Raw genomic sequence first — 22,650 nt, 5'->3', positions numbered from 1 at the left:
TGGACTGCGCCTCTGGCCCCAATGGCCTACTGCAAGCACTATTTAAACAAGAAACAGAAAGATGGGCCAATTTCCTGGCAGCAATGTTTAATGACGTGATCACAACAGGCAACATCCCGGCATCCTGGAAAGGCTCAATAATCCACCCCATATATAAAGGTGGGTGCGTGCTCTCCCCAAGCAACTACAGACTAATCGCTCTTTTAGACGTTGACCTCAAGTACTTTTCCTGCTGTGTGCTAAAACATCTAGAAGCCTGGATTACAGATAACAATATTCTACCCTTTAATCAAACCGGGTTCACCAAGCACCAAGGAACATTAACAAATCTTATGGGGCTAGGCTTGATCATAAACAGAGCAAAAGCAAAGGGGACTCCAACCTATTTATGTTTCGTTGACTATAAAGCTGCTTTTGACTGTGTCTCCCGTGGCAAATTGTGGGCCAAATTACTACAGTGGGGGCTGACACATTCTATTTTAAATGCCATCAAAATGATATACTCTGATACTTGGGTGAAGGTTAAATTGGGGGAAGACTCTCACCTATCCAGGGCAGTCAAAACAACAGTGGGGGTGAAGCAAGGCTGTGTATTGGCCCCAACACTCTTCAACCTGTACATAGCAGATCTCCCCACCAAGTTAAATGGTCACTCATCCCACTCTTCCCCCACTGGGCGGTCAACAAGTATCCAACCTACTATATGCAGATGACCTACTACTAATCAGTAATACCAGAATAGGCATGCAGAAATTGTTAAAGGCATTAGAAGAATACTCAGGTTCTAATGATTTAGAAATTAATCATAAAAAATCTAAAATGATTACCTTAAACCGCAGGCCATCCACCCAAGGTAAATGGCATATGAATGGGAAAACCCTAGAGGAAGTAACATCATACAGATACCTAGGATTGGTGGTGGATGCTAGAGGTAATTACACTGCACAAAAAGAAGCAATAAAAAAACAAGACGCAGGCCCTTACTTACGCCTTTTGCAAGCTAGCAAATTCAATCTGTGGTCATGCCCTGAACCCATTAACAGCTGTAATGAGAGCGAAGCTACTTCCAACTATCACCTATGGGACGGAAATAATGAGGGGGATGGAAGTAGGTCTTCCGGATAAGCTTCTGATAAAAACCTATAAGCACGTTTTTCGGCTACCTGGGCGTGCATCGCCAGCCCAGGTCAGACTGGAATTCATGCTGGTCAAACAGTTGTTAGCCCGACCGGCGGCATACATTAAATGCTGCTACAAATTGAGCCGCGCTTCAAAAGGGTCTTTAGCCAATCTAGTCTGGCAGGAAATTATCCTAGAAAGAGGGAACTCCAACTACATAAGATTTCTAGAAGAAAGTAAGTCTTTTGAACTTAGATGAGGTATGGAACAGGTCTCTCTACCCATCCCCATTTTTAATAAAGCAAGTAAATTACAGAGCTTGCTAGAAGATAAGATCTCATTGACCAAAAGGGAGCATAGTTGGTTGATCCTTAACTCCTACAAAACATTTAAAGAATCACCACTTATGGCTGGCTCCTACTCATGGAAAATCAAGCAATCCTTTCTCAGACTTAGGCTGGGTGAAGTCCCTACTTTAGACCTCCTGCCAAAATGGAAGAAGGAGCGGCAAGTAGACTCCCAGGAGTGCCGTCTCTGTTATCTAGCAGATGAAAACTTGATGCATGTGGTCTGCATTTGTCCAGCCTTGGCGGCCGAGAAGAGACTCTTGCTGAAAAAAGAATTTAACGGTTTAAGAATTAGATCCTGCAGACAAGCACTAATTGCAGCTTTTAACCCTCGAAATACAATACTGAACATTAGGCTGGTTCAATTTTTAGAAATGTTCACTCGTAAAACCACAGCCTCTCGAAATAACCAAGACAGAGGGAGGGCGGAAACGATAGCGAAATCCCTATAACCCGCTTTGAACATCTTAAAGAAGGGAAGGCTCCTAGGTAGTCCACAGGGTTGCTTAGCTCGTGTCGTAATAAAGTCCGGTATCAACAATCAGACTTAAGTAGGGGTAAATAAAATTGGTAGAAGGCCTCTTCCCACTTTGTCCTATTTTTACCAATGCTTCATTGGTCTGCTACTGTTATCCTTAAATTTCTTGGTGGAAGGACATTCCATATAGCTTTTAATTTTAAACACAGGATTTTATTTGGCGCTGTATTTATCTTACCCACAATAAGATTGTTCTGTTGCCCCATTATTAATACATATAGCACTAGTATATTCTTTTCTTAAAATCTTTATGTGGAAGGAAAATTAACTAACCATTTCACCCTAAGCTTAAGAACTGTAATTGCCTTCTTGCACTAAAATTGTTCTGTTAAATGTTTATGTGGAAGGAAAGTTTTATGGTTTTAATTAACTAATAAACTTGTGTTTTACTCTCAACAGCGTGATATACACAGACAAAACAAATTGTTTATGGCCCTCAAGTTCTTTTTTTTTTTGTTTTACTCTCCCAAGACTTCATTGTTGAAGCTGGTGTCTCAAATATAAAAGCACGCATTAATACCAACACAGAGTGAAAGCTTAAAGGCGGAAGGAAATCAAGTGTCCAGCTCCCACTACATGGATGCATCCAACTCATGTCACCCATTTATTTTAAATTTAAGGAGAAAGGTCTTAAAATGTTTCCTATTTCATGTTAATTCATTCCAGCATCGTCTAAGTGATGTGGGCCTTTTTTGGTGGTGAATCCTTCGGTGCCATTTAGTAAACAGAATTAATTACCATCAATCTCCCTAGAGCAGTGGGTGGAGTATGCGAGGGGAGTGTCAGTTGGAGCTTTCATGCATGCCAGAAGACTCAAACGAAAAAAAGCTTCCTTGAGGTAGGCCAGACAGAACCAACGCGTCTTCTAGATCTACACCCTTGACCTCTTGCAGGCCATAAATACCAAGATTAAGGCATGGGCACCGACAGAGAAGATCACAGCTAGTGGCCGTTGGTGTTGTATAGTCTGCTCCCCGGATCCCACGCATGGGGTGACAGCCATGGCAAGTGCAGGATCTTTAGCTGTGTTAACAATATTCCTTTCTTTTTCAAAAACCTGGTGGCCTGAACACATCGACTGAAACATCAATGGAAGCATTTCAGAAGATGATCCACTGCCTCCCGTTAGACTATGAAACCATAAACGGAACATAAGATGACATGATAAATGTACATTTTACTACTAGGACCCATACCGACCCTAAGGAAAGCTCAAAAAGGTCTCTCACTGAGTTGTCAAGAAAGTCACTTGTGGCTAATGTACAACACAGTGCACAGAAAGTGTTATGGTTATAACATACCTCAACCAAGTGTGAATTCCATACATATTTTTTTTTTTTAAAGCATTAATTATTCTCACTGGGCTCTTTGGAGGAATTATGGTGCAAGGCCATGGAACCACAGTGCATAGCCAGTCGAAGATCCATTCACGTACTTGTCACGCATCTTCCAGCAGAGCTGGTGGTCTGCATGTTCATTCTACCACTCTCCACATCTTAGTTCCCAAGCTAACCCTTCTCTCTTACCAAACAACCGTACAGCATATAAAGTAGGCTAGAGTCATTTGAGAACATGATACGAGGAGATGAGGTCCAACCGCCACACCTGCCAATTTCGGTACTGGGGATTGGGAACAAGGGTCGAGTCTAGTGTTGACTCAAAATCCATTGATTCTGGGAAAATCACATAACCTCCCCGTGCACAAAAAAATGAATCGGACTTTTTGTAATGTAATCCGTTGCTCATGTACAGTACCCTAATGCCCAGGAGCCGAATCCACATCATATAAAGCTGAAAAATACGACACTCATTCTACTACCAAACCTAAGTGACATTTGTAACAAAGCTAGAAACAGGGCAGAGTACCAGTCCTCAGTCTTTACTCCAACCCCAACTCAGGATGTTCTTATGGTACGCATAAAGAGATCAGCTGGTGATGACAACACCAACAGAAAGTCACATCGCATCACTGTGCCGAGTTCCCAACAATTGATGAATCGCGGTGACGTGCAACAGGATAGTGAAAAACTGATTCACACATGGGGGAATGCTTTGCCTAAAACAAAATACGAGGCTATCCAAACGACGAACATTGTAAAGCATTTTAACAGCCTACATAATACATGGTAGCGACATCCACAAATGGAAAAACAACAATCCGTAGGAAGCCTACATGTGACATAACCGGTGTCAGTACACGGACGCACGGAGATTGCTACTGATGCATTTCAGGGATCAAAATACATAATGCATAGTTAAAGCATCCAAATATCAAGGGAATATTTCGTAGACGCAAACTACAGAAGTGGGCCACTGCGATGACTTAAATAAAAGTAGCAGCATTCGGGAAACAGATAACATGGGACATTTTAAGCACCGAAATAAATCGTGACACTCCAGAACCCAGCAAGAAGGCACATTAAAAAAAAAAAAAGATGATATCAAGGACTCCAAAAATCAATGTCACGGCAGGATCCAAATAAGGGATATTTTCTACGGATGCCAGCAAGGTGACCCGATCCAGAGACCTAAACATATAAAAGGTCGGCATGTAAGTGTCTTCTGTAGGAAAGTGGTGTGGTGAACTCACAGAATCGGGGCACTCTGAGAAAAATGAAGGGAACACTTATTCTAGAAACCCAAACAAGGAGAATGTGCATTTTGAGCAACTCGTGTAACAAGCGACTTCAAGGCCCAAATAAAAGCTTCAATCTCTGGAACACAAATAAGGGCGAGTCCATCAGATAGTATATCCACCTCGTGAGGATTCCCAACAAGGCTGTGCGGTTCAGCGACTCTTGTGAGAACAGCGGCTTGAAGTGGGCTCAATTGGACAGAGTAACAGTTTCGGAAAATACCATCCACTTCCCCCACACCACGGTGAGAGACCGTTACTCGCGTTACAATAAGCAAATAAGTATTCTTCACTTCCCTCCCCCTCTACGAGACACACGCAATGTGGGCTCTGCTCACCTCCGCTGACACCAGGATGCTACCAGTGCTGCCCTCAGCTCCCGCCACCTCTTGCAGTGGGAAAAAAACTACACAGGAAGGGCTCGGCTGCGCCCTGTGACAGGGCGGGGCTTGTGGGCAGCGTCACTGCGCGACAATAGAGGGAGCAGCATAAAAACAGGACTGGGCATTCAGCAATCTCTCTCCGTTATGAAATTAAAGCATCTATATTTAGAAGAAAGAGTATGAAATCACGCCACAGGTATTATGCCATAACAATAAATACAAATGATTAACACATTAGAGAGCAGAATGCCTTATGATCACGTTTACTTTTTTTTAAATAGAAAATAGTTATTTTGCTTATGAAAGGAAGCCGGTTGCTTATTTTGAATTTTTTTATGTGTTTTACAGAATACCTCTGCTACTTTGACTGATAGTTCTCTTCTGGAATGTCAGAAACAAGACGGCCTAACTTCCAACATGGCTGCTAAAATCACTCCCTGCGCCCATAGCTTGGCGGGTCGGCTCCAGGGTAGATAGCGACAGAGCGCGTCGCCACCAGTTGACGCATGAAACAGCTGAGAGTGAGGTGGAAACCAAACTTTCTCACCTTGACAACTCTTCTGGGATGAGGAGTACCTGATAAGGAATTGAAAGGGTAATTGGATACATTCCTGACGTGGTGATGGCGCTGACGTCCTTCCCAGGGTTCATGGCTGTGTATACGTGTGCACAGTGTTCAGTGCATGCACCGACCGAGTACACATTCTAGCGCATTGTACAAGCACAAGAACAGTGCGGCCCAAAAGCACACTGCCGTAAATACATCGCTCTGCGAGGCCTGCGTCCATGGAAAGTGCTGCCAGGTGCATGCACGGTATTGAAAAGATGCACAGTGCACAAAACCGAGTGCACGCACTTTGAGTCATGCATGTACGTTGGGCAGTGCTGAGTACAGTACGGGGCTCAGTACGTGGAAGCGTTGAGCGTATGTTCACTGTACAATATGCCGATCTAAGTACACTCTAAGGGATAAATGTATATTTCGCTCCCACATCGCCATTCTGTTCACAATGCTTGCTACATCCAGACCCCTTTTCAATAATTAGAATTGCAATCTAGACGTTTATAAAAATATTTAAATTTACAACCACGCGTCTTTCTTTTTGTGGGCAGCTCTAACTTTGTTGGTGGGTGCCCAGCCACATTCTAATGGAGCTGGTGATTGACCTAGCCTAGCCGAAGCTGCTCTAATGAAAACACTGATATTACGTACAACTTCTTCTGCACTTACACAGTATAGTTCAAAGAGACGTATGTCCCATGACGTTCGGGTTTCTAATTAGGAGAATCTTGTCATTGGTTTGTGCATATTCGTGTAAAGTTTTATAGAGTTAGTATGGGAATTCCCATTTCTTGCACATCAATGTGACGCTAAGCTGCTCGCATTTGAACACTGGAATGGAAGAATAAGCTGCATGAAAAGACACACTATGAAAATACACTACTCGTTGTCTCCGGTACCACCTTCCAAAACAACCGGGTGCTGAAGGACAGGTGAGTTTTCACATGCGTGCCAAATGGAATAACGAAAATGTTTAATAGTGATGTGTATGGATGTATAGGATGAATTGCAAAAACAGTTGTTTATTAGTAAATACGTTAATAATTTGAACAAAAGCAAGAACAATAGTATCGAGCAAATTACAATGAAACCATAAGTTATGCAACGTTAGTGAATACGTTAATAATATTTTATTGTTTTATTTTTCTTATAAAAGCATTTATCATAATTCTCCAGTAAAATAAAAGGACATATCAGTATCTCAATAAAATTATGTAAAAACAATAATATTAAGTTTAGAATTTGTAAATATATCTCATAAACAGATCTGACCAAGGGAAAATACACCCAGGTATTCTTGGCAACTGCTTAAAACTTAAGCAATATAAAATTGCTGTTAAATGATCAGGTTACTTGCTTCATGCATTCTTCAGTTAATGTCATAAACTTCACTACAGAGCCAGTAACTCCCCCAGATTTGCCCCTACAACAAAAAACAAAAAAACTAGATGCTTCTTTTACAGTTCTGACTCCGTATCTTATAAACAAAGGTCTTAAGTATATTTTCCGAACGTCAAGTAGATTAGGATAAATGCAAAAGATGTGTTCAATAGTTTCCTTACTGACAGCATACAAGGGGCAAAGCAACTGGAAATCCATCGATTTATTCCATGTGCCTTCAGTTTGTGCTGGTGGGACATAAAGAAGCCAAAACCTTAGGAAGCTTTTTTCACATATGATTTTAGGGCTAGGTCCAGATACTGTTGTCTCATAAATGTGAAAGAGTCCTGTAAGTAGCAGCTATGTTTATATTCCAAGCATTTATACTGATCTACAAACTGAGCTATGTTTATATCTTGCTTGAGTAGAGATTTACAATCCATCCTAATCATTTTCGCAAGACTGTTTAACAATGGAAGCATATATTCTTTAAGCTTCACAGATACATAATCAGTTGCAAATGTCTTTTATTCTATTGAAGTACTTCTATTTTTATCACATTTTTGACTGCTTGCTCTTGCTATGAGACACAATCGAAAATGTAGTTCAGAATATTTTTGTTACTCTGTAAATGGATTGACAGTGTTCCCAGTTCAATCTTAATCTAGCATGAGGAATGTATTGTCTAAGGTTTAATATTTTTCATAAGCAATTACAAATACATTTGTCTAGTTTCAAAAGTGCATGGGTGTGCATAATCAAAGTGCAGCATGTTAGTAATACAACTAGTCTGGACTTCATAGCAGTGATGGTAGGACCTATAGCACCTCCTTCATATTTGTTAACGATTCCTTTGATTGCACTAGTTATATTTGAGAATCTATTGCTCTGTTTGAAAAGTGTTGTGCCCAATTCAGATTTTGATGCAGTCGAACTCCAAAATATATGTAATGTTTCACAGGAGCAATTTTCTGTTGATCTGTTGCCCAAGTTTAATTAGGTTTTGAATTGCTGAAGTACATGATTTTAGTTTTATCACTGTTTATTTTTTAGTTATTTATACTCTTGTAAGCGTGATAGATGACATTGCAGTCCTATCGGGGTCTTTTGGAAATAGAACCAGGTTATCTGCAAATGCCAGGAACTGCACTTTTTCATGGCAGAGTTTCGGGCAGTCGTCATTGTTATTTGGTATTTCATAAATATCGGCTAAATACATATAGAGAAAAAGCAGTGCTAATATGCAGTGAATAAATAGCAGGCAGGAATTGAGAAGACTGTGAGAACTGGCAGAATCAAATTCTATATCTTAGGGAGTTTTTTCATGCTTGAATGATTTCATTGGAAACAAGTACATCTCAGCGTTATAATTCAGACTGGTTGCTAGGAAACCATTCTTATAATGTCCAGGCATTGGAATTTTGAAGTGGCTACCCACAAAAGTTAAAATACCATGCCTTAATTCAACCATTGCACCAGCATTGTGGTTGTGCAGTGCGTTCTGTGTATTTACCACCATCTCGGGTAAATTATTCCTTAAAAAAACAAAACACTTAGGCAAACAGTCTACTGGAACCTCAACACTGAACAATAGTATTGTAGTGATGAAGTTCCATGTGATTTTGACTATTTGGTGTCTATTCACTGTTACACTTCCCTCGGCATGAACCACGGTTACATTCAGGAACAACATTTCTACTGCATGGTCCTATCATGGGCTTATGATTATTGGCCTCCTTCCTGTCAACTGATTTTTGTGACTGCTCCTCTTGTTTGGATGCTTTCTGTACTCCAGTAGTTGCAGCACCCCAGTCAGTCATAATTATCATGCCATTAAATTCATAGTTTGGTTTAAACATTTCTTGACATGTAGTAGCTTTCCAGATTTAGTTTTCATTGTTTGTGCTTTTCCCCACTTGCTAGTCGTTCTGCTTTCTCCTCTGCTTCAGAGGGTTTGAAAATTACAGTAACCCATGTAACCATGCGAAGGAGGAGGCCTCACAGATAGCCAATGGCTTAAGCAAGATTAATTTTGGCTTCAGAGTGACAACGCAAACAGTCTTATCTCTAAACGGAAACAAAGGAAAACACGCACTAATGATCATTGACATAGAAATGCTGATAAGCCTTATCAAGAAACTAAAAATGGAAGGGGCAGCTGGTCAGAACGGTATTCCGAACGCCCTCTTTAGAGGAGACCCTTCATTTTGGGCTTATTATTTGGCACTGCTTTATAACAATCTCCGAGCCACTACGGGTCTCCCAGATACATGGAAAGGCAGCATTATTCACCCTATATACAAAGCAGGTAACCCTGCAAATCCTTCAAACTACAGGCTAATAGCATTGATAGACGTGGAAGCAAAACTCTACACATCCTGCCTACTACAACAACTAGCAGAATGGATTCATGACGGACAATTAATTCCACAATGCCAGACAGGTTTCAGAGCTGGTAGGGGTGCTTCCACCAACCTGGCAACCCTGGCCCTGCTGGGAAACATAGCAAGGCTTAAGAAAAAAAGGCTACTTGCATGCTTTATTGATCTAAAGGCAGCTTTTGATTGCGTACCAAGAATCCGCCTATGGGAGAAACTGAAAGGGTGGGGCTTACCATGCAGCCTTCTTGGCGCAATGATGGACTTGTACACAGGTACTTGGGCGCAAGTAAAAATTGGAGAGGGCAGCCACCTCACCAACAGAATATTAACAGCAAAAGGACTTAAACAACGGTGTGTATTGGCTTGCACGCTGTTAAACTTATATCTTGCAGACCTAGCCGAGTCTCTAGCTCCCGTAAATAGCCATCCGCCAGTATTGGCCAAGAAAGGAATTGAATGGCTACAGTATGCAGACGACATAGTTCTACTCAGCCAAACACCTGTTTGGCTACAGCATAGCATCGATGCATTTTATACATACATAATAATGCAAGGCATAGAATTGAATTTGAGTAAAAGTAAGGTTGTCCGCCTAGTTGACAGGAAGTTTAAATCTGCTTCATGGTTCATAAACGGATCCCGGGTGGAGGTTGCACCCACATATAAGTACTTGGGATTCACTGTGGACTGCCTCCTGACTTTCAAGCCGCAGCTTGCTGTCGCTCAAGCAAAAGCCCTCTCATTGACCTATGGTTTTAAAGTTCTAAAACAAAAACTGAGCTGCCCTTCATACACTCACCTGCTTTCTGTCATGGCAGCGGGGCTAATGCCCACCATCACTTATGGTGCCGAAATCATGCTGGGAAAGGAGGCAGTTTTTTTCAATCAAGTCCAGACGAAGGCCTACAAAACAGTTTTTTGGATACCACGACCAGCATCTCCAGCTCAGGTTCGTTTAGAATTGGGTCTGAAAAACTATGAATTTCAGAGTAGATGTGCCTTCATTAAACTATGCTGGAGGATGCGTGAGGCTGAGACTGGTACTCTAAACAACCTATGTTGGATGGAAATTGAGGAGCAACAGCGACACAATGATAAAAGCACCTGGGGTCATCACATAAATAACTGCATTAAAGCGCTAGGTTTGCTAGAAGCTTGGGACCGGAACCCAGACAAAAAGGAGTTTTTTCAGAAGGCAAACGCTGTCACTAAGAAGAAATCTTTAAATTCTGACAAACAAAAACTGGCAAGCAGACAGCACGCCTGGACTATAATAACATCATACAAAACTTTACGGGCACAGGAATACCTAGCAGCAACCTTCAACCAGTCGCTGAAACATCAGTTCGTGCTTTTCCGCTTTGGGTTGATGGAAACAAAGGATATGGTCCCTTCATGGAGACAGCAGGATCTGACACATTCCTGTCGACTGTGTGGGTATACACAAGAGTCATTAGAACATATTTTTTGTGTGTGCCCAGCTTTGCTAGGCCTCAGGACATTATATCTGAAAAACACTTTTAAGACACTGGACATACGCTCATGCAGACCGGCCATTATAAGCTGGCTTAGCGGACTTTCAATCCCGTTTTCTTGTCGAGGGACCAAATTCATGGTACAGGCTCAGAAAGAATTAGTGAATAAAGTTGAAGCAGAGTGTGCAAGGGCCATCATTTTATGATTAGTAAAGCTCCAAAAGTTTAGTTCCAACCAGGACACAGCCCTAGGTACTACTTAGGAATCTCACTCAGCTTCACTCATCTACTATTATAGTGTTCGTAAGGGAGCAAGACAGTCCTAAAGTTAAGTTCAAGACCAAGGTTGGAATTAGTGGAGAACATTTTAGCTATGCAAAACTCTTTACCATGATATGTTTTAGTTTCAAATAAGCTTTTATGTTTTTATTTTGGGTCTCTATTAACATATTGAGTAGGCAAAGTAAATATATTATTATGCATTTTGGATTTGCAATGGTTTTAATTAACCGTATCAATAAACTTAAACTTGAACAGTAACCCACCTTGTTAACAGGGTATATATGCCATTAAAGATTGACCTAGCAGACTTGTGGTTGCAGTTCATTCAGCAATTTTGTGTGTATTGTTCTTCTACCTTCTTAGGTGCTTAGTCTATTCCACATGTATCATTTGCTGTCCTTCAGTTCAAAGCTTTTCTTTTCGGAGTGCATGTACCATGCCACTTCTCTTTTCGCATGTGGCCAACTGTGGTCCGGTCATGGCCAATGCCAGGACTGCCCCACAGTCTCTTCAATTTCTTTTTCTGCTAGGGTGACATATTTTCTGTTTGGTCTCCTAGGTGGAGCTGTTTTTAACTAACATCTTCTGCAGAAAGAGGAGGAAAGCCACAGCTGATATTGGCTACACTAGTTTAGCCTATGGATACCCAGGGAATTCATCTGCTACAAATACTTTGAGGTGTTAATGAAATTCTTTTTTTTTACGTTTTGGTTTTCAGTAATTGGTGCTAATTGGCAACCCTCACTAGTTGCCTGACAGGTGATTCAGCTTAGGATAATGTTTTCTACCACTGCATTTATCCTCGCAAATCAGAATTTCTTTTGTCCCCTTTACCCCATTGTGGTTGACTACTGTAAGTTGCATGGTGCTCTCTCTGAACAATCCTGCCTCCAAAATGCATCATCTTCTGAGCACAAGCCTTCAAGTGGGCAACTTGCAGATTTTTCTTTGTCTGAGCCATGCAGTGGCAGCTGTCTAAGATATTTCACAACATTTTCTTTCTGTGCATACCCATTACAATTAATAGACACTTATCCGATCAGTGGCCTCATTTTCTTGTTGATCTAGAGTGCTTTTGCCTTTGTACTTGTCCTTAAATAGTCATTGTCTCAACTTCATTAAACTCCGCTGTGGCCCCTGGTCTGGGGTCTCAGGATGGGCAAATATACTCTATTGTTTACTGGCTGTCCACGTCAAACTGATACCCCTGTAGCTGAAAATTTCAGTTTTAAAACGTTTGGAAGTTTGGTGGTGGCTCGTGGTCACAGTGATAACGTGGAAAGAATGTCTATATATGTACAGATGGAAATGGGAACACCCCCAAAGAATTCCAGTCTCTTCTTCATTTCTTTGGTTCCCTGCTCAGTGAATGTAAGAGCCTGCATGGTATATCCAAACGATGCATGCTCTCCTCCTCAAAGCGAGCATCACTCGCTGTTGTACTACTCCCAGCCCACAGGAACTGAAACCAATTAGAAGACCTGTATTGTGGCAAAGGTTGAACTATACTATGATGATGTTGCACAAAAACCTACCTTTAATCTTCTGCTCTGTGTGTACTAGTGTTGTTGGTTCTTGTATGTATCAGCTATGCTTAAGTTGCTCTGGTGTATTTACAGTTGTATGGATAGCAGCGTTTAGCAGACGCGGCCTTTTCTTTAGGGCAGAGGGGCCACGCCCCCCACCAATTTTAGCCCTTCATGAACAGTGTCTGTCAGGCTGAACAAAGGTCAGCCTGACAGACACTCTTCATTTTCAGCTCAGACAGCCAGGAGTGAGACATGCGCGATTTGCGCAGACTCCTGGATGCCTGAGCCGAACTTTGCTGGGCTGAGGAGGTCACAGCTCCTATGGGCGTGACCTCCTCAGCTCAGCAAAGGTGCCTCGAGGCCCTCCCCTGGGTGACGAGGAAAGTGTCACCCATTGACTTCGACCTGGGCGCTTCAGTTTTAAGCCCTGAAGCACCCAGGTCGAGTGTCAATCAGTGACACCTCATCACGGAGTGGGGTGGGTTCAGCAGTCTCACTGGCCCCATCCCACTCTGTGATGAGGCTGGGACTGCTGCCTTCCCTCATTGGCTGATCTAAGGTCAGCCAATGAGGTAAGGCAGCAGTCCCAACCATCCTGGGACCTCGAGGCTGAAGGTAAGTGTGTGTGTGTGTGTGATGTTTTAAAATGAATGTTTGGTGCGTGCGTGCATGTTTGAATGTTATGAGTGTCAATGGATGTGCGTGCGTGTGTGAAAGAATGAGTGTGTGTGATGTTTTAAAATGAATGTTTGGTGCGTGCATGCATGTTTGAATGTTATGCGTGTTAATGGATGTGCGTGCGTGCGTGTGTGATAGAATGAGTGTGATGTTTTAAAATGAATGTTTGGTGCGTGCGTGCCTGTTTGAATGTTATGACTGCTGTTAATGGCTGTGCGTGTGTGTGTGAAATAATGAGTGTGTGTGAACTTTTAAAATGAATGTTTGGTGCGTGCGTGCATGTTTGAATGTTATGAGTGTTAATGGATGTGCGTGCGTGTGTGATGTTTTAAAATGAATGTTTGGTGAGTGCGTGCATGTTTGAATGTTATGCGTGTTTATGGATGTGCGTGCGTGTGTGATAGAATGAGTGTGTGTGTGTGTGATGTTTTAAAATGAATGTTTGGTGCGTGCGTGCCTGTTTGAATGTTATGACTGCTGTTAATGGATGTGCATGTGTGTGTGAAAGAATGAGTGTGTGTGAACTTTTAAAATGAATGTTTGGTGCATGTTTGAATGTTATGAGTGTTGTTAATGGATGTGCGTGCGTGTGTGTGAAAGAATGAGTGTGTGTGTGAACTTTTAAAATGAATGTTTGGTGCGTGCATGTATGAATGTTATGAGAGTTGTTAATGGATGTGCGTGCGTGCGTGCGTGTCTGTGTGTGAAAGAATGAGTGTATGTGTGTGCTTCCCGCCCGCTCCCATCCCTCCTAAAGCTGCCAGCGCCACTGGCTTTCAGTGTGATGTTTAAAGTCATACCTCCTCTTCTCCAGGTCCTCAGATAATGAGACAGTTCGGCCAGCACTGGTTCGGTAGCTAGGGGAAGGAGACTCCCCCGCTACCTCTTTCACCTGCATGTTTTTCTTTAAATCAGGGTGTTCTTCCCAGGAAGTCGATCACTTACGATCAGATATCACAACATGGAAAAGGTACAACTTACTGGCTGCTTCCCTTGTCTGAAAAGATCAATGGTGTCAGACAGTTTCCTTCAAGGTAACACTATGCCAGAAGCTGCGGAAGGCTGAAAACCAATTAGATTTGTATTCACTTTTTTGTAGTTGCTGTCTTTTAGCACCTAGTACGTGCACAGCTCTAAGTAAACAATTCGTGCTAGTATAGGGATTCACTTTAATTTGGAAAAAGCTGCTTTTGGAACACAGGAAAGATAAACTTTTGTTGCCATTTAGTTGCTATTCATGTAGTGCTATATGCTTCGTGAGTGGTGATACTATACTTTCACAATTGAGCGGTTCAGAAATAGAGAGTTTAACACATAGACTTGCTGTTGGCCATATAGAGGCGTGTAAAATGGCACAGTGATAGAGGGGTAGAACGCTAGGGATCTGTCTATGCATCCACTAGACTATGCTAAGCTAGTTGCCCCCAGAAACTTGGCTTCATCTACAGTCTGCTTCTCCATGATACACCTGTGCAGGGATTATCACAGTTTTTTTCACATATCTGCTAGTCACACGTGCACTCCAAATTCTTCTGTTGCTTTGACCCCCTGCCTATTCTTGACCTCAGCCTGTACACACAGAAGATGATGACCTCAAATTCTGAAGAGCTCACAGTGGTCCATGGTGTTATCGTCATCACTAAATATTTCTATTTGTCTTTTGTTTGAAAAACATTGCAAACCACACAGAGCGATTCGTTACATTAATTCAAATTAGAAAGTCAAATGTCAATGGCAATAGGTGTTTACGTTTCATATGCATGTTCCTCCTCATTACAAAACCCCTTTTAGGATATCATAACCTGAATATAATTTGCACATATCTATCTAGCCTCCCATCCCATTCACACCTTCTTTAGTCTCCAATCTTAGCTTCGTTTCAGGGATATCAATGTGCATTAGACAGCAAACAAAGCAAATTGCTAATGGTGTACTTAAAAGTAAAGGATGTCTACAAAACGACAGTCACTGGACCTACTTTTGAAGGAACATTTATTTTCTCTGCATTGTATGGCCAATAAGTGTGACCCAGATCTTGTTCATCTCAAATACTGATTTTATTGATTCCACTGCTCTTAGAAGACACTATTGTCACTATCTATTCACTCCAGTTTTTATGAAGACATATTTCCCCCTTCATCTCAAAGGCAACTATTGTAGGTAGGACAAACCTTGCCTGTATATGTTGACTGAAATGGCATTGTACTTTAATTTGTTGTAGCCTACAGTTGTGACTATTAGTCATTAAAAACAAGATCTTTATATACATATTCCCTGTGATGTTCCCACCAGGCACCCATACCAAAATCCATGGACATATTTCGCCATAAAGAAAAGGTGAATTTTATTGTGCTGAATAGATGTTTTGTTGATAGATGGAGGAGTGCTGTTGCTGGTAAATTAATATTTTGTGGTTCTGTCAGTAGGTTTGCACTGGGAATAATATTCGATTCATATACTGCTGTCATCTTCCCAGATAGGATGTACCTGACATGTAATTCTTTTGGTGTTGCAAACTAAGGGCCATATGTACGAACACTTTTTCCCATAGACATAGTATGGGTAAAAACCTTTGCTACATCTGGCCCCAAATCTTTCCAATATAGGGCATTGTGATGAATCCAATGTAGCTTTTATTGGGACACAGGAGAATAGCTTAGCCCTTTGGCTTGAAGGCCTGTGCCCTCATCACGTAGTGACTTTTAACCTACTTAGCTTTTTCGGTTTTAGTCCATTTATTTTATTATTTCTTTTAGGATGGCTGCCATTATTTTTAGTGAAAGAAATGTTTTGATTTGCATTATTAGTGCCACTCTGTGAAGGCGTCATGATCACTGATGTATGTAGGGATTAACATCCTGTCCTTTTCTCATTTACGTGTGAAAGGAACATAATGTACACTTGTTGGGGATTGTTGATATAATTGCTGCCACAAGTCTGCATCCCTTATCAGTTGTTTGGGAACATACCTGTGTCAGGGGTCCTACCTGATCTGAATAAATACATCTCACTTGGACAAGGTCATTAGAGGGATTCCTTCCAGATGCCATCTACACTGCACGTCACCTTGCTGCAGAACTCAGCCTCTGTGTCACCATGGAGTCTGACCTAGAGACCTAATTTCAAGGTAACAAGGATTGGGGGGCGCTTCTCACAGACATGGTACTGGCAATTTAGGTTTATCATACCTAGCTCTCATTAGGTTAGAGATTAGGTTCTCTTTGCTAGGAATTTTACATTTCATGTTTATTGTAAGATGGTGGATGTTTTTGTATTCACAACTCTCATCTTCACAATTATGCTTCTTTTACTGTTCATTATCCTAATAATTGCTACTCATGCATTTTACCATAGCTTGCAGTCTTTTCAATAAATATATTGAAAACTTTCCTGCTTCTCCTTCATTGCCTGTGTGCGACTGAGACTTGTTGCTGATGTGCGAAAAGTGTAACTTCCGTTCCACGACGACTTCCCTTAGAGTTGTGTCTAGAGTCCATGTGTAAGGCTGCCAGAAATCACCTTTTACTGTTTGGATTTTCAGTGAGGTGTACCGCTTGTGAGCAGGGAGGGTTGAGCCGACAGTTGTGACTTGTTGTAGGAGTGACTCAGTCGCCTACAAACAAAAGTGCTGTCTTTCCTAAACCAGCTGTCTCGCTTAGGAGTGAGAGTCCAACTATGACATGGCGGCACCAACAATAGTGTTTTGGCACTAATTTACGGCTATCCTAAGTAACTGTCTCACACACAACAGGTACCGTAAGTACCATTATAAGGAGACGTCCGTGGCACTAATTTAGGATATCGTAAGTAACTCTATCTCACACACAACAGGTACCCTAAGTACCATTATACGGCGACGTCCGTGGTCTTAGGGGCAATCCTCCTCAGCTGAACAGGGAGCACCTAACTAGGCTTTAGGCTTTTTGAAGCTTGAACTACTAAAAGTATTTTTCCCCATTTGGTGTTCCTTCTCTGTTCTCAATATAGCTAACGCCATAGACATTTCAGAAAATGTCATACACGCCTTAAAACAACACTTAAAAGCCCATGGCTTAAAAAATGAGGGAAGGGATGTCACATTTATTGTGGAAGCTTATCAAACAGAAACATTCTATTCATGGGTCACCTTTCCAGAAGAAGATGACAGAACACATGCATTTCACACATATAAAATAGCGAATGTACCGCAGCAGTAACAAGCCTTCCGGTATTTAGAGATACCGCTCTCCTATCAAGAACACCAAAATTGGTTCAATGGCGTCATACACATGTAATAAAACCCATGAGATTAGGGCCCTTAAGTAACGATGGGCCAACGTGGCCTATGTTTGCCACATAAACACCACATCCTGGAGTACAAGTAATGCAAATAGCAGATGTACACACACTTTATAATGACCTAGTACATCTTAACAGACGATTAGTACAATTCGCTATGCAGACATTGAAAAGTGGTCCAGCAGGGGCTGCACCAGCTGGTCACCATTTGGCCATTACTGGGATTAACCCACAAACAGTACATTCTATCATGGGCAAAGCGCACACAGAATGTGAAAAGATTTTGTTCTGGATAGCACAAAAAACTAACCAGTTGGAAGCAGTGTTTCACTATACAGGACCCCAAGATAGACATAGAATTCTTACAATGGGCTTGCCATCCGGAATGGTTCCCTCAGCGGACGACTGCACCACATGGAGTACAGTCTTTGCTGTAATTTATATTACCACACATGGTACCCCGACACTTGCCAATTTACCATAAGTGTTAAAACAAATTCAAAATGAGTATGGGGCTGCTCCAGCCCTAGATTTGGGGATGAAACTGATGCATAACTTTGACACAATCTCCTCAATAATACTCAGTAACATTAAAGGGGAAGCGGTAGCGTTGGCTATATGCCAGCGGCTCCAGGAGATTCCACAAAATTGCACAGACTGCAGATTATATATTAAAGTTATTCATGTTGAAGATAGCGAGGATCTGAGATGAAGAGGTAAGAGTGCAGTAAAAGTTACCCGTACATTCCAGTGGGGGCGTGACCTGACCAGCCAAGATGGCGGATGCACTTTAAGTGTGCTCTTGGCCACCCTCCACAGTCCAGCGGTATTCTGCTTGCTGTGGCCCTAACCTTCTTCCTGAAACCCCAGCAGGAAGACTGTGGGTGTGGCATCTGCTGATGCCAGTGCTTGCCTGCCTGAGGATGCGGCGGTTTGCCAAATACAGATCTCAGCAGGCCAGAGCAGCCTGATCCCAACATGGCACCCAGGCTTTGCTCTCAGCAGTGAGAAGCTGTCTCCTAACCCTGATAGACCCTGTGGCACTGACCAGACCTGCAGACACATGGAAAATGAGCCCTGGAGATTCAGCGCCTGCCACCCCGGAATAGGAAGATCAGGGGCTGCGCATAAGATCAGTGTCTGCTGCAGGACTGGGCCCTGTGAGTGGGACCCATATCTTCTATGCTCTCACTACTAGTAGCGATCCTACCTACCCTCCCTCCTACAAATGCTAGAGGGCAGTGCCTGGCAGACCCTGCAGAAGTGCCTTATAATTCCCAAGGCCTGCAAAATCTCGTACCTGGAAATGCGGCCTGGCCAGCAAGGGGGGATTGCACAGCCTATGGCTAGCTCTGGACTGCTTCCTCTGAGCCCTCATCTTGCCACCAGGGTCCCTATGGGGCTAGGGTACATTGATGGAGCGGGGACCTGACTAGTCCCCAGGACTCAGCCTCCAGGCTTCACCTCCCCACTTGATCAATACGTCCTCGGCTGCTTGTGCTCACAGCCCTACAAACGCAGAGACAAGCGGGCCGGTCTGATGTTGAAGCCTACCCATCACACCCACCAGCGCCTTCAACGAGGGAAGGCCCTCGGTTGCCACCACCAGATGTTCGACCACCCAGACCATACTGCTCACGGTCCTGAGACTGAGTAATATCAAGATAGTGGGGTCTGTTGCAGGAGTCAATGTCATACGGCCTAAATGCAGGTTTGACAACCACATGAAGTGCCATATACTGCTTACCTTTCCTCCCCACAATGATGCCTCACACCTACCAAAGCAACCTGTATGGGGGAAGACAAAAGCTCCACAACTCATGCCCATACTAAAATGGACAAATTTCCCACTGCACATCCCAGTGGCGCTGAGCCTCAATGTGGCAGTTCCTTGACCCAACTGCCCACAGACTCTAACAAATTGGGTGCCATTCTTCAGGCTATTCAAGCTTCAGGAGAAGCAGCTGAGACTAAAATAGGGCAAGTCGGGGTGGACTTGTCCCTCCTCCGCCAAGACCTCTGGAAAATCGCCAATAGAGTCTTGGAGATGGAGTGCCAAATCTCTACAGTGTAGAGCGAGTTAGCTACCCTCAAAAACAATATGTTGAAAATGTTATCTGTAACATCTATCCTTGAGAATCGGGCAGAAGATGCTGAAAACAAGTCAAGGCATAATGATCTTTGCTTTCTTGGATTCCCCGAGGATGTTGAATCTCCTAGCCCTGATATATTCATAAAAACATGGTTGACATGATGGATACCTGAAGGAAAGCTCTGACAGTGGTTTGTGATAGAGATATCATGCAAATCCCTAGCCTAGCACCCCCCCACCATTTTCTTGGCAAAGCTTAAAGTGATCCACCATGACAATTCACACTGCTTCGAAACTCCAGAAGATGACTGGGAATGGGCAGCTGAAAAGAAAGACTTGAGGTGAGCAGTGCCCCAGAATCACACCTCCCCTGTCCAGGGACCTTGACCCCCTCCCCTCGCCATGAAACCTAAACCAAAAAGGAGAACACAATCTCAGCGAGCACATAGATGGCCCCAAGACTTACCTGATTCATCTGGTTCTGAGACATATTGACGAAACAGGTCGGCGACCCCTAGGAACTGTGGGGATCCGCCATGAGTCTCAGAGCAAATAGAAGACTGGCGGCTGAGAAGATTCGCGGAGTATGGGAACACAGATTCACAGGTGGTCCAAATATATGACTTATTAAGCTGAAGAAATATGATGGGATCAACACACTGGGGGGCGGACACCATCCTTCATCCCCTCCCAAAAGAACATAACACGCGGCAGTGTTGGCAGGTTATCCTTCTAAAAGGAGGAGGTCCACCTCTAGTACCCCACAAGAGTTGCTATAATGTTTTGTTTCTCTGGGAGGCCTAGAGCAACAGATGCTTCAGGGGAGGAAGTATGAGATGGGGGTTACTGGAGGTAGGGGAAGTTTGTTACCTCTTTGTTGCTGTTTGTTTCTCTCACACACTCAACACTCCAAATCCAGACACACAACCAATGCAGACAACTACTTCCAAGGTCTCACCGACCCTTGGCGACAATGTCCTGGACATCACACTCGGTGTTTGCAGAGCCATATACACCCCACAACTCCAATGACGGCCCACTCAGCTATGTCTTGGAAGGTGAACGGCTCCCCAGATCACATTAGGAGGGCGGTGGTCCTCCAAAATGCCTGGCATTTCCAGTCATCCATTCTTATGTTGCAGGAAACACACCTTCTAGGCTTTCAATGTCCCTTTTTATGGCGATTTGGCTACAATAGGGTCTTTTATGCTTGGTTTGCATGGGACTCTAGAGGCTTTGCTTTACCCTTACAGAGAATCCCCTTTGGCAGTAACATATACATTTTCTGAACCGCCAGGCAGATTTGTGAAAGTAGAGGCTCTCCTTCTGGTTATCCCCAAGCATGCCCACCCCACAACCAATGTGCCTCATATTGGCCCATGTCCTTAATTAACGCAAAAGTGAGGATATTTGCAAAAATCCTAGTCAATTGAGTTCAACAAGTCCTGACCACTTTGGTCAATCTGGATCAATGCGGATTTATGACGAACAGCTGCACTTGCCATTGTATACTACTAGCACACATAACAATGGTCTGCTTCCAGGAGGTAAATGAACCTTGTGCCATCCTGCTAATAGATTTTGAGAAAACCTTTGACTCGAGAAACTGCACAATCCTAAAAAGGGTCCAGGAAAAGACCCTCCCTGAAGATCTCCCTGAAGAGAATCCACATGAGAGGCAACTACTAATAGGCAAACTCGGGAAAGGAGGCGTATCCTAAATATACCTCCCCCTGGTCAATAATGCCATAACTGATTCACACCCCTAAAGCAGAAATTAGAAGAGTGGGTGGGTCCTTTGGATGATCTTGACTGCCAACTTGTTGTATAGCTATTTTAGCCATATTTTAGACACACTATTTTAGCGAACTAGGCCTTCTGTTGTGCACATAGCCCAGTTACATTTTATTCAGCATTGCTTTAATTTTCTAGCATTAGCCACATTAGTGGTGTTGTTTTATTTTCTGTATCAATTGGTTCCTTCGCCTGTGAAAGCATCACGTTCTTAGCATCGCACTCTGTGCTTTCCTCAAGCCTGCAATCAGATAGGGTTGCTGGCAAAAGTGGTACGCTGTGTCTTTAACCTTCACAGAAACATATATATATATATCCTTATTTGGGTGCCCTTTCTTAGAATATCAACTGTTTTATTATAAAAACACGTCTTTTTCCCATACACATTACAGGTAGATTCCAGTCAGATGACCACGACTGCATGCTGAATGGTGATTGCCCTTGCTACAGTTGCTTGCTTAGACTACCGAATCCCTGGCCTATATGGGGACGTTGTCTTATTAGACAACAGGCTTCCTTGCTCGGGTATTGGGGATGATGTCTTCCCAGGGGGGAAACCTGAAGGGTGGCTTAGGCTTAATATGCTGTGCTCTAACATAGCTTAAGTAGGAAAGATATATATCACCCTTAGTGACAGTATGGTGGGATTGTTTTTGTGTTTCACACTCCTTGTCACATTTTTGTTTTTAGTGTGTTTGATCATCCTCGTTTTTGCAATACATACCATTTTATCCAAGATGCAGTTACTTCAATAAGCCCTTATTTAACTATGTTCTGCCTCTGTTGTCTTTGCCTGTGTGAGACTAATGTAACTTAGAGAAAGGAATGAGATCTGATCCACTATGATTCTCCTGAGGAGTCTTTTTGTCATGCACCCGGTTACCACAGTCATCCCTGTTCTGGGGCACAGATAAGGTGCTGCTATCTAGCTGGAAAAAATGGATTAGGCCGACTGGCGTTACATGGTGAGGACTTGTACCTAGTACCCCAACTTTCAGGTGATTCTGCCACCTAAATCCAGTAGCCTCATTAGGATAATGAGAACCTACGCGACAAACTAGTTTGTATGGCCCCCCTGAGAGATAGCTATATCCTCACGCCTCAAACTGATCCAACTGAATTATTTGCACATGACTTAAACTTTACTCCACGTCGGCTATGGCACACTGGCAAAATC

The 22,650-nt window shown here is 42.9% G+C and overlaps 2 protein-coding genes across 6 annotated transcripts in view; one reads left to right on the top strand and one right to left on the bottom strand.

Moving 5' to 3' along the window:
- TRAK2 (trafficking kinesin protein 2) overlaps positions 1-5,093 on the bottom strand; it is a 286,386-nt gene extending 281,293 nt beyond the window's left edge. For 2 of the 4 annotated variants that reach the window (XM_069226062.1, XM_069226064.1), the window contains exon 1: positions 4,978-5,093. The gene's annotated coding sequence lies outside the window, so the exon portion shown is untranslated. The remainder of the gene's footprint in view (positions 1-4,977) is intronic. The other 2 variants (XM_069226063.1, XM_069226065.1) reach the window with 1 other exon arrangement.
- Positions 5,094-5,370: 277 nt separating this feature from the next.
- The window catches only part of STRADB (STE20 related adaptor beta), a 138,063-nt gene continuing 120,783 nt past the window's right edge, over positions 5,371-22,650 (top strand). The window contains exon 1 of one of the 2 annotated variants that reach the window (XM_069226066.1): positions 5,371-6,516. The gene's annotated coding sequence lies outside the window, so the exon portion shown is untranslated. The remainder of the gene's footprint in view (positions 6,517-22,650) is intronic. The other variant, XM_069226067.1, reaches the window with a different exon arrangement.

Source organism: Pleurodeles waltl, chromosome 3_1 (genome assembly GCF_031143425.1).
Source record: "Pleurodeles waltl isolate 20211129_DDA chromosome 3_1, aPleWal1.hap1.20221129, whole genome shotgun sequence".
Taxonomy (NCBI): domain Eukaryota; kingdom Metazoa; phylum Chordata; class Amphibia; order Caudata; family Salamandridae; genus Pleurodeles; species Pleurodeles waltl.
The sequence above is the reverse complement of the archived record's forward strand: the minus strand, read 5'-3'. Positions and strand labels throughout refer to the sequence as shown.